The 11,134-nt window shown below is 45.2% G+C and overlaps 1 long non-coding RNA gene across 2 annotated transcripts; it reads right to left on the minus strand.

The window, feature by feature from the left end:
* Positions 1 to 1,557: 1,557 nt before the first annotated feature.
* LOC135286881 (uncharacterized) lies at positions 1,558 to 9,357 on the minus strand. Of its 2 annotated transcripts, XR_010350883.1 has the most exons (4): positions 8,609 to 9,357; positions 6,515 to 8,508; positions 4,244 to 4,294; positions 1,558 to 3,717 (listed from the first exon to the last, which is right to left on the minus strand). It is a non-coding gene; the product is annotated as an uncharacterized LOC135286881 (long non-coding RNA). The 2 variants fall into 2 exon arrangements; XR_010350882.1 differs by having other exon boundaries at positions 6,515 to 9,357.
* Positions 9,358 to 11,134: the final 1,777 nt, after the last annotated feature.

An 11,134-nucleotide genomic window follows, 5' to 3' on the forward strand; every position in this document is an offset into this window, starting at 1 on the left:
CACCGCCGGCAGCACTGGGGCACTCCCCCACAGGAACGTCTTCTTGGGGAGAGCGCCTAAGGCTTTCGCCTTGGGGACAGAGGATCCGCAGGGTATAAATGTTGTAGAATGGCTGCAACCCGCAAGAGAGAAAAGGCGGCACTCCAGCAGTGGTGTGCACAGGGAAGGTTTATTCAGGTGGGGAGCACTGCCGAAGAACCGAATAACCCGGTCCGACAGGGAATTATATATGAAACATGAGAACCAATCACAGAAAAGAACAGGGGAGGAGTAACTTAACATACAACTGCAGGAATCCAATGGGGGTATAACTGGGGAGGAGCCCTGGCCCCTGGACCAATCACTCGATGGCCTTAGCAGAGGATTCTGGAAAGAAGGGGGTGGCCACCAAGTGACAGGCAGGGAACCAGGGAGGGGTTTACAATGATACAATAACCTAACTGGGGAGGGAACTGGATGACAGACAGGTCAAGCAAGAGCAGAAGAGAGAGAGGGAACCTGAGCAAAACCTTATGACATAATTATACATAAAATTATAATAAATTTTGAAAAGAAAAAACAACGCACCACTACAGTTAAACACTCTTTTATAATTGTTTTTGCTAGGTCATATACACTTATGCACAGGTTATTTCTTAGGAAATAATCACATAGTCCTTAGACTCCCCAGTGGGTTAATTTCTGTAGTTCTGTTAGCACCATCTTAGCAAGTGCTTTGTTTAGAAACACCCGTCTGTCTGATGTTAACCACTCTCCCATATCCCTTGATGTAACTTTAAATTTCACAAAATATGAGTTCTTCTCTTCTTTTTCCCTACTCGGGTGTGGTTTCTGCTTAAAAAAAACTTTTACCAGATCCTCTGGTCTTAAAGCTGCTTCCTTTGCTATCTTGATCAGCTAGCAAAGGTTTCACAACTTTAGGCTAAACAGTCTGGGGGGGGGTGGTCCAGTTGCTCCACAGTAATAACAGCAGCTTTCACTCAAAGGGACTCGAGGCCTCTCCATGCCTCCTGTCCCTGACAGTACTGGCCTATCCTTGCCTGCTCCTGGTGGTGGACCCCCCCACTCTTTTGTGGCCTCGTACTGTAGGAAAGGGTTGTTTGCTCCCACACTTTCTCTAGCTATAGAGACCATGATCCTAGCTTTGGCCTTTGCTTTTTCTTCTTCCCTCCTTAAATACACTTTCAATGCTTCCCTCAATAACTCATTAATGTCTTTTTCTTGCCAATCCTCAATCCTTTCCAGTTTTCTCCATATATCAGGCCAAGATTTAGTAACAAAATGGAATTTTAGTAGCATTTCACCATCTCTGGTGTCCAGGTCTGTTCTGGAGTACAATTGAAAGTTCCGCCTCAGGCGATTAAGCCAAGTGGCAGGAGTTTCATCTTTCTCCTGTATACCCTCAAATGCCAGTTTTGTATTAGTTCCTTTGGGAATTGATTCTCTGATCCCCCGAATTATCAAAGACCTGTACTCCATCATGGCCTTCCTCCCTTCCTCCTGGTTAGGGTTCCAATTGGGATCCACTAGTGGCAATTTTTCTTCTCCTGATGGCACTTGGGGCCCTGGATGATTATCTTTTTCCCAAATTCTTATGCTTGCGGCCCTAATCATTCGGGACTCTTCTGGGGAAAATAATATATTTAGAATGGAATTCATCTCCCCCCAAGTGTAGAAATTTGGACCTAAGAACTGATCCACTTGGTTAGCAATGCCCACGGGGTCTTCAACTAAATTCCCTAACTCCTTCTTGAATCCTTTTACCTCAGAAGCATGTAGAGGAGCATTTATAAAACCAACACCTCCTGCTACTCCTCCCATAGGAACTTCTCTAAGGGGAAAAAGTCTCTCTACTGTGGAGGTCTTGGATCGGGTACCACAGTATGGCTCATCTTCAGACACAAGACTGTTCACTTGAGGGGTATTAGCATTAGCTTGGACTTGCTGTAGGCTAACGGCTGTACCTGGTGATAAGGGGTTACTAGATAAGGAGGCATTTGTGTCCCAGTTAGGAGGAGGTGGAGGGACAGCAGTAGGAGGGGGAGAAGAGCTTGGGTGCATGTTAAGTGGAGCTGGAGAAGGGGTGGAGCATGCAGCAGGTGAAGTGGGTATTAGTGGTGGTGCAGAAGCAGCTAAAGGAGTCAAAGGGGGTGGTGAGGGAATGGCTCCCATGGCAGCTGGGAGAAGAACTGGATCTGCTATTTGAGGTGCTCGAAGGAGAGGATAATAAGGTGGAGGGGCATCAGGAGGCAAGTAGTCTAGGGGGTCCCACCTTTTACCAATTTCTTTAACTCCAGCATCTCCTCTTTCATTCTCTTCTTTCTTGTTCTGCACTTTACAAATTTGCACTCCTTCATTCTTTATAGCATTCAACCAACAAGCTACATATAATAATTGCTCACGATCAGTATCCTCTCGAGCCGTCAGATAGTTACTCAGCTGTTGACACATCCACTTGTCTTTCGTCCCACACCACGGCCATCCTCCTTGCACCTCTAATTCTGGCCACACTTCTGAACAGTAATGAATCATCTTAACTTTATCTAGTCCTTCTGTGGCTTCTATAGAGTCCCATTTCTCTAATAGTTCATCTAGGGGACTGTGGGGAGGTATATTCCTCAGTCTTTGGCCACTTTTCTTACTACCGCATCCTCCCATTTTTTCTGCCTCAAAACAAATCACAAAGATGCCTTTTTCTCTAAAGGAAATATATCTTATTTAAGAAGTCTCGACCTCCTGCCAAAACTCCAATTTCTCTAACCTTTTTCGTCAGGACTTTGTTGAGACCTTGGCCTTCTCTTGCCAAGACTCAACAAACAAACAAAACACAAAAAAAATCCTCGAGGTCCTGACCTCTGAGGTTTGCCTGACCTCCTTCGTCAGGGCAAAACTGCCTGATATTCTAAATCGCCTAACTTCCCTCGTTAGGACTTGTATCAGGGCTTTTGGGGTGCGTGCCACTCACACAGTATTTCCTCCGGACACCTGGAGGGGGTCCTCTTTACCCCTTTGGAGGCGCCTCAATCACCAGTTCGACTCGCTTCCCCATGTTCCCAGCCGGCCCCCTCGCGGGGGTGCGGAACCGCAGTACTGAGGGGTCCTCACTCGCTTCGAGGGGCCGAGCTGCGGGCCCTCGTCTCACTCACACACACTCGCTCACCTCCCTCTCCCGCCGCCGGATATTCTCACCTATCCGGCGCTGCTCCGTGTCACTGTCCCAAGCTGATCTTCTCTGGTCCCAATAGCCAACTGTCCTGCAGGTCCAGGGTGGGCGGCCGTCCCAGTCCTGGTGTCCTCTTCAGGCATGGCTATCCCGGACGAGTCCCCCAAGCTGAAATAAATGGGCAGGAGATCTTTCTCCTTTTTAATGCCTTTATTCAGAAGAATCAGCTCAGCTGGGGAGAAATCGACAGGTTGTGCCCACACCGCCGTTGCTCCCAGGCGTGGCATGGAGAAGGAGGATGATGCAGCTTTGTCCACTGGTCTGCAGACAGAGCTGGGGACTCTGTCCTCACGGGAGAGTCGCAGATTCCTGGCTTGTTTGTTTAACACTCCGGGGTGTCTCTTTAATCAGTATCTTGGAGGGTCTGTCCTGGTGTCTTCTTGGCAAGCGGCCAGCATCAGGGAAACAATAGTTAATCACCGGCCATTAACAGGTATTTGAAGAGCTTTTCTTCGGCAGCAGCGAAACCAAAGAGGTCTGACTTGTTTCTAACTCTGAAACTCAAAAAAAAAATACTACTTTCTATTCATAACAATTCCCTCCCCCACATTTTAAAACTAGGATGAATTCCAAGTGAGCATAATTATTAGACTATTTAGAGTAACATTTGTGTTTCTTTCTAGAGGTGTTTTGATATCGTATTATACTGCTGTAATTTTAAGGTCTTATTTGTGATGCATTCCTAGTGATGCCAAAAGCACCTGAAACATATGGTTAGGTGCCTTTTCAGCATTTCTACTCATATAAATAAATAATTCAATGCGCCAGAGTCCTTCGTATTAACTAGAGAAGATGCACAGTCTGGTAGAATTGTCATTCTCAAATTATTTGCCCTAAAGAGCGTATATTGTCATTCTGCATGCCTTCTAGCATTACTCGTAAAAGAAAATTATTTCCCAGAATACTCTGACAGAAGCATTCACCAGCAAACTATTTTCTAGATGGTTGATTTGCCACTATGTTGTAAAATACACATGAACACAAAGCCTTTTACTTAGGTTAAGATTGGATGGCACTCACTGAAAGCTTGAAGAACATCATCATGGCTTGAGAAGAAAAGGATACAGAGAGCTAGGGGGAAAGGGTGGGGAAAGAAACAACAGTTAAAGAACAATCTGAGGAACCCTTATATAGCACACTAAAATCTAGAATAACATAGGACAAAGAATATAACAATCCAGTTATAGCCTCTCCTGGGGGTACACATGAGACCCATAAAAGCAACAGATCACTACCCCCAAACCACCTAAACAAAATTCAGAGGTGTTTTGCTCAAAGTCCTGTGTCAGATAAATTCACAGTTAAGGGTGGTGCTGCTTCCATTTGTAGGCTAGCTGGTCCTGCCTCTTCCTACTTAAAGTTTTCAAAAGAAGTACAGCATTTATCAGAAACACCATCAAGCTTGAATTTACATTCAACATCCAGCATGCACATTCTGTATGTGCACATGTACAAAAATCCCTCTTGTCAGCTGTTCTCCCTCTAACCCCCCTTCAGCTCCTCTCCCCCTCACCCGGCCCCCAAATCTACACAGCATTTTTTGTCTCTAATCAGTGGAATAGAGCCATCTCTGTCTTGGAATAAGGGTTACTCTTCTATGACAGAAATACTGTACAGTGCATTTACAGGAGCAATAATTATTAATTTCTATAGATGATGTCACTATTGGTACTCAGATTTTAATTACAGAGGCAAAATGCAAACAAAACACTTGTTTGTCAAGAGTGAGACAAAATAAATCTTTTACCCTTAGGATTGATTAGATTCACTATTTTAAGAAAAAGTATTCCATTAGAAACACAGAGTGGAAAATTGAGACGGCAAAATCAATTACCCCTCACAGAACATTTCCACGGTGCTGCCTTTTATTTTGTGACAGTTACAAGTACCATGAAATCTTCACTACCCACAGGTGGTCAAGATCTCTTGCTGTATTTCCCCGAGAATTAGCACTTCTAGAGGGAGCTCACACCTCTTTCATGATCTGTTTTAGGAAAGTTTAACACCATCTGATTCTGCACCTGGCTTCCCACTATGCTAGGATTTTCCTTGGAGACCTTCCATCTAGGAATTCAGGAAATTAATTCATTGTTTTTCATATTAGTAATTATTATCTACATTAGAGCTGAATTAGATTAAAAAAGGAAGTAGCCACTTCCTTCCAAAAACCATACACATGCACCATCTCCCACTTCTGGATTTTATATCTGTAGTTTCAATTGTACCATCACTTTATTCCTTTTAATTGATGCTTGGTGGTTGCCATTGCTCTTGTCTAATCAGTATTTGACATTTGCTTTCTTCCTTTTCTTCACTAATATTCACTGGGCCAGACCCATATCTCTGATGTTTTTTAGTCATTTAATGTAAAAGAGGTCAATGAAATGCAGTTAAATACCTAACCAGCCACAAGACAGGTTATCATTACTGAAACATGGCTTGAGTGTAGTCAGTTCTACCATCCTCATGTAGTTCAGCACAAAGCAGTCACCAAGAAGGGAAGCACAGATTTGGGTACAGGGCCATGCTCACATCTACAGAGCCTGTGCACACTCACAAGCACAGAGCCATGCACACTGATGCACACATGCAGAGTCACAGACCCTGGAACACACAGGCACACACACTGGCACATGTGCACAGCATTCCCTACAGCTCTCCTTGCCCTGATTTCTCTGTGTGTCTCTCCCTGTGGAATTACATCATGGTGGAGATGGGGACAGGAGAGGGGAATATGGGTGGGACATTGTGTCACAGTCTTTTTTTGTTTGTTTGTTTTCTCATACCACTTATCAGTTAATTATAGACACAATTAGTTAAAACATGCTACTATAAAGAAAGGCCATGGCAGTCTTGACATGAGATGAACCACATCTACTGCCTGTTACCGTCTGGGCAATATTTAACTGTTTAGCCTCACAGCACTCCCAGTACTTTCCAGCACTCCCAGTGGAGTCCTAGAAAGAGAATAGTAGCACGTTCTGTGCCTTTGGGGTAGGAACAGAAAGTGCTGTCCTAAAGGAAAGGTCAAGGAGAGATCATGCTGGATTCTTGCCTCCTGCCTCTTACCCCACAAGGTCGGGAAGGCACAAAACTCAGCACCTTTTGCTGTCCTGTCTTCCCCAGGGGCTTGACTAGCATGACGAAGAGGATTAGAAGGATGTATTGAGGAACACTGCTAGTGCATAGCACACATGGCATTCCTCACCCCTTACATTAGGAGAGGAAGGGAAGAGGAAGTGTAGGTGACAGTAGAAAAACTGTTGTGTTTTGTCGACAGGCACCACTTACCCCTTAACTGAGGGAAGGTACCTGTGGACCCTGTTTCTGTTGAAGGCAGCTCACAGTCTCTTGGGGATCAGGCACACAGGGTAAGGAAAGCTCCAGGCCTCTCTGCAGGGTTGACAGTGACTTTGAAACAGAGTTCATCATGGTATTATCTTGAACTGAAAGAAAGGTTTTGACACCCAAGCTCTTCTCTTAACTTGAAAGAGAAGTAGCACTTGTTAGTGCTAAATGAAATAAATAGGGCAGGAGATCTTTCTCCTTTTTAATGCCTTTATTACAAAGATTCAGCTCAGGCTGGGGAGAAACAACAGATCGCCCACACCGCCGCTTCTCCCAATAGTGGCACGGAGGAAGAGGATGATGCAGCTGTGTCCGCTGGTCTGCAGGCAGAGCTGGGGCTTCCGTCCTCCAGGGAGTAGTGGGAATTCCACTTTTTCAGTTTAACATTCCAGGTCCTCTTTCTAGTTAACATCTTTTTAGGTTAGGGTGAGAAGTAAAAAGGATCCTAGCAGATACTGGATTAAGTTCCTCACCTTTAGACATTACCTAGGTCTCTTAATTTCATGTTGGCTCGTTGTTTTTAGGTTTTTTTCCTGGAAAATTGCAAAATCTGGTGAAATGCATTCTCATCTGCATACCAGTTCTGATGTCACTCCCCCCCTGCTACCTGCAGGGTCTGGTGTCACTCCCCGGGAAGCAGAAGGGGGACAATTGTGCTGATCAGCAACCATTAACAGGCAATCGAAGAAAAACTCTCAACAATAGGTGACTGCAACATGAAGCTATCAACAACAAATAGTCAAACCTTCAACTTAAGAGCAACTGGTCCAACTTGTTTTAATTCTGCAACCTTAAAATAAAATTGATAACTTTTTACTCAAAACACTAAATTTGAGTGTAGAATGACTATTCTGTGCTGAAATAAATGGGCAGGAGATCTTTCTCCTTTTTAATGCCTTTATTAAGAAGAATCAGCTCAGGTGGGGAGAAATCGACGGGTTGCGCCCTCGCCGCCGCTGCTCCCAGGCGTGGCACAAAGCAGGAGGATGATGCAGTTTTGTCCGCTGGTCTGCAGACAGAACTGGGGACTCTGTCCTCACGGGAGAGTCATTGAGTCCTTGACTTGTTGGTTTAGAAACCCGGGGGGTCTCTTTAATCAGTTTCTTTTCAGGTTAGGGTGAGAAATAAAAAGATACAAGCAGGTACGGGACAATGCTCCCATCCTTAGACGTCACTTTAAGTCACTTATTGGCTCGTGATTTTAGGGGTTTTTCTTATAAAAACTGTAAAACTGTAAAAACCCAGGTTGCACTGCATTTGTCATTTGCATGTTGTTTCTGGTGTCACTGCCCATCTCTTTACCCTGGAGGGTTTCCCTTGGTATCTTCTTGGTATGCAGCCAGCCTCAGGGAAACAATCAGTTAATCACCGGCCATCAACGAGTGATTAAGGGCTTTTCTTCCACAGGGAACCTAAAGGAGTCTGACCGGTTTGACTTGCTTTTTTTTAACTCTGAAACTAAAAAAAAATACAATTTTCTATTCATAACATGTGCTACACTTGATTAAAAGTTAGAGTTGACAAATAAAAAGGTAGGAGGCAGCAAAAGGGAGGAAAACAAAGCATACACCATGTCTCCCTGATCTGTACTGGGGTTGTTATTTAATTTTTATATGGATATTTAAAACCAGACACATCCAACTCTTCTTTCAACTCACCGCGGCCTGTACACCTGGTTGGATCCAGTCTCCCTCTTAGTCCACTCTATCACACAATACTGCATAACCTTATCTTCACTCTTGGTGTTGGGGTCACATCTCCACCAGGTTAGTCTTCTTCCCAGGGGGCTGTTCAGGATTATCCTTTCATTTTTCCCTCCCCTTGGGAATTCTTTACTTGTTCTTAGGCCCATTTCTTTCTTTCAGCCCTTTGCAACAAAAGCCCCCTCTTAATAGCTACTCACAGATCTTTGCAAGATAATCTTGCTTTCTTAACAGCTAAGAGAAGACAAAGAAAAGAAAAAAAAATTAAAAATCCCTGCCTTTCTCTAAGAAAGCAAAAGCAAACAGAGAACCAGCGAGACATTAGGCTACTCACTGCTCTTGCTGAAGTGAGCCGATGTGATTTCTGCCCGGTCTTCACTGCACGCTGCCAGTATCGGCTCCTCCCTCTCCCGGCCCACACACCAGGACTTGTGGCTTCCACTCGGCGCCAGGGCGTGCGGCGGGCTGGGGCTCCCACGCCCCCGTGTGCTACTACTGCACTAGTGCCCCCGAGTCGCTGTCGCCCACGTGGATTCCCGGCCCGAAAACCCCGCGCGAGCGGGTCCGCCCCGCCGGGCGCTACCGTGCTGGGCGCCTCGCAGTCGCCACTGGCAGCCCTGCACAGGAGAACCTGCGGCGCCGGGGTTGTACCGTGGCTAGCGCTTTCGATCCCTGCAGCTAGCGGCGGCCCTCTCGCTGCCCGCAGCTTTCCGCCACTTCTGGTGCCCGCCGACTGCGGTTCCCGCTGCTGGCGGCCCCGCGCACACGGAACCTTCTGATCTACGAGCGCGGCCCCCACCGATCGGCGGCTCCAGCCACCGGTGGCCCCGGGTCACCGCAGCCCACGTGGATCAGCGCCCGTCCGCGGGCTGGCCCCTGACCACTGGCAGTGCCGCGCCCCGAGGCGCTGCAGCACTCAGCGGCAGCCTCTTACCGCCCGCGGCTTTCCGCCACTGCCCGCCTCCGGCGGCCCTGGACGGGCGTGGTCCTTGCTGTTCTAACACCCCCTGTAGCCGGTGACTCTCAGCCTGACGGTCCGAGGTGATCTTGAGTTCCTCTCTCGCTTGCGATTCCCTCCGTGGATTCTTTTCTTTTTCTTCCCTGCCCCTCTTTCATTCGCATCCTGCCTTTTGCGGTTCTCCCACTTCCCTCTTACTTCGCGTCCCACCCTATATCCTCCGAACCGTGGCAACAATACGGAGGTGGGAAAGGGGACTATGGGGAGAATAGAGGACATCTAAACAACAAACCACAATAACAACCTTACATCAATAAAACTTCTTTAATATACACAAAATATTAATCCCCTAATTGTGAGAGCCAAACATTATATTATCTATCTATAATATTGAGTCACATCCTCACTGCTTTCTTCTGAGTGTTATAGCACTTTATCAGTTCTCTTTTGTTGTTGAGCTCTTTTTACTGGGAATGACTAGGACATCAGGCCTGTAAGGACTTTTTTGACAGTGCTGATTTACATGAGGAGACATACGGGTTTGATGAGGTCTTTTTCCAGCACTTGTTCTTATGATAAGCATCCCAATTCATTTGAAAGCTCTTCTTGGTTTGGTGAATGTGAAATACAAAGCTGTGTTTTGTGTCAGGTAGATACAGACAACATGTGTATTTGTGATTGTGATGTGTGGAAACCGACTATGGAACAGTTATAAAGATGAATTCTAATAAATAAAAGAGGAAGTAAAGCATGGAAGGAGGCCTTTGAACCTATCCTTATTTCACAATTAACCTTTATAAGTCTTAAGTTGACTTAGGAGCATTTGAATTAAAGCTTTAAGGATGTTGCTGTTTGGCAGGAACTTTCTGCTTGTCGTTAAGCCTTAAAGACTTTTGCAATAATAACCTTTTGAAGTATAATTTTAGAACATTGCTTGTAGTAAGGATCTTTGAAACTATAGCTTTAGAATATATAAGAAGGAAACATGCTTGTCTCAACACCTTAACAAAACAGCGAAAAGCATCTTGAGAAGGGAAGAGGAACATAAACTCAAGGACTGATAGTTTCGACCAAGGGAAGCTGGACATCACAGTTATGAGATTTATAGTCCTTGCAATTAAAAGGTGAACCCACATCTGGAATCTGGTCCTCACCAGCCGGGAGACTTCTTTCTTCTTTTGGAAGCCGGACCCCCACCATCTGGGGATACTCCTTTCTGGGATACATCCTGAGAAAAACTAAATCACAATAGTGTGTAGAATTGTGACATAAAAGTTGGAAATAGAAACTCCTGAGAAAGCTTATGAGTACCTCTATAAATACCTGTAAGCCTCAACTATTGGTGTGCAGTTGGAGGGAAAACTTCCCCCACTGTACCCACCGCTCATACTTTACCATATTAATTAATAAATTGATTGCTGCTTGAATATTGGCCTAGTCAAGCTTCTCATTTATAACATGAATACGATTTTCATCTTGAGAGATCTATCATTTTTCCATTCATTTCAGGCATACACATGGAAAGACTTAGGATCCATTTGTGGTGCTGTCATTTGGGATGAAGTCAGAGGATCAACCCTATGGACATGTCAAATTAGAATCCATTTCCCCTCTCTTAGCTTGTTACAAGCTGCAAAACAGTGGATGAAAGTTTCCAGTTAATTGGCTATATGGGACTATGTGCTGTACCTTGCAAAGCTCTCTGGAAGGACATTTTTTATGTTTTTTAATTCATAGAACGTCTTTTCACTGGACCATTAGGGGTGTACTTGAGCTGCTCTAAAAAAAGTCATATGAACTGATCCAGTGGCTGCTTGTGGTTTGTCTGAAGTCTTTCATCAGTCATCCTGAAACTACAGGGATAGTGACTTCCTGACTGTCTTGAGGATGGGAGGGATTTAA

Source organism: Passer domesticus, chromosome 27, assembly GCF_036417665.1.
Source record: "Passer domesticus isolate bPasDom1 chromosome 27, bPasDom1.hap1, whole genome shotgun sequence".
Lineage (NCBI taxonomy): Eukaryota > Metazoa > Chordata > Aves > Passeriformes > Passeridae > Passer > Passer domesticus.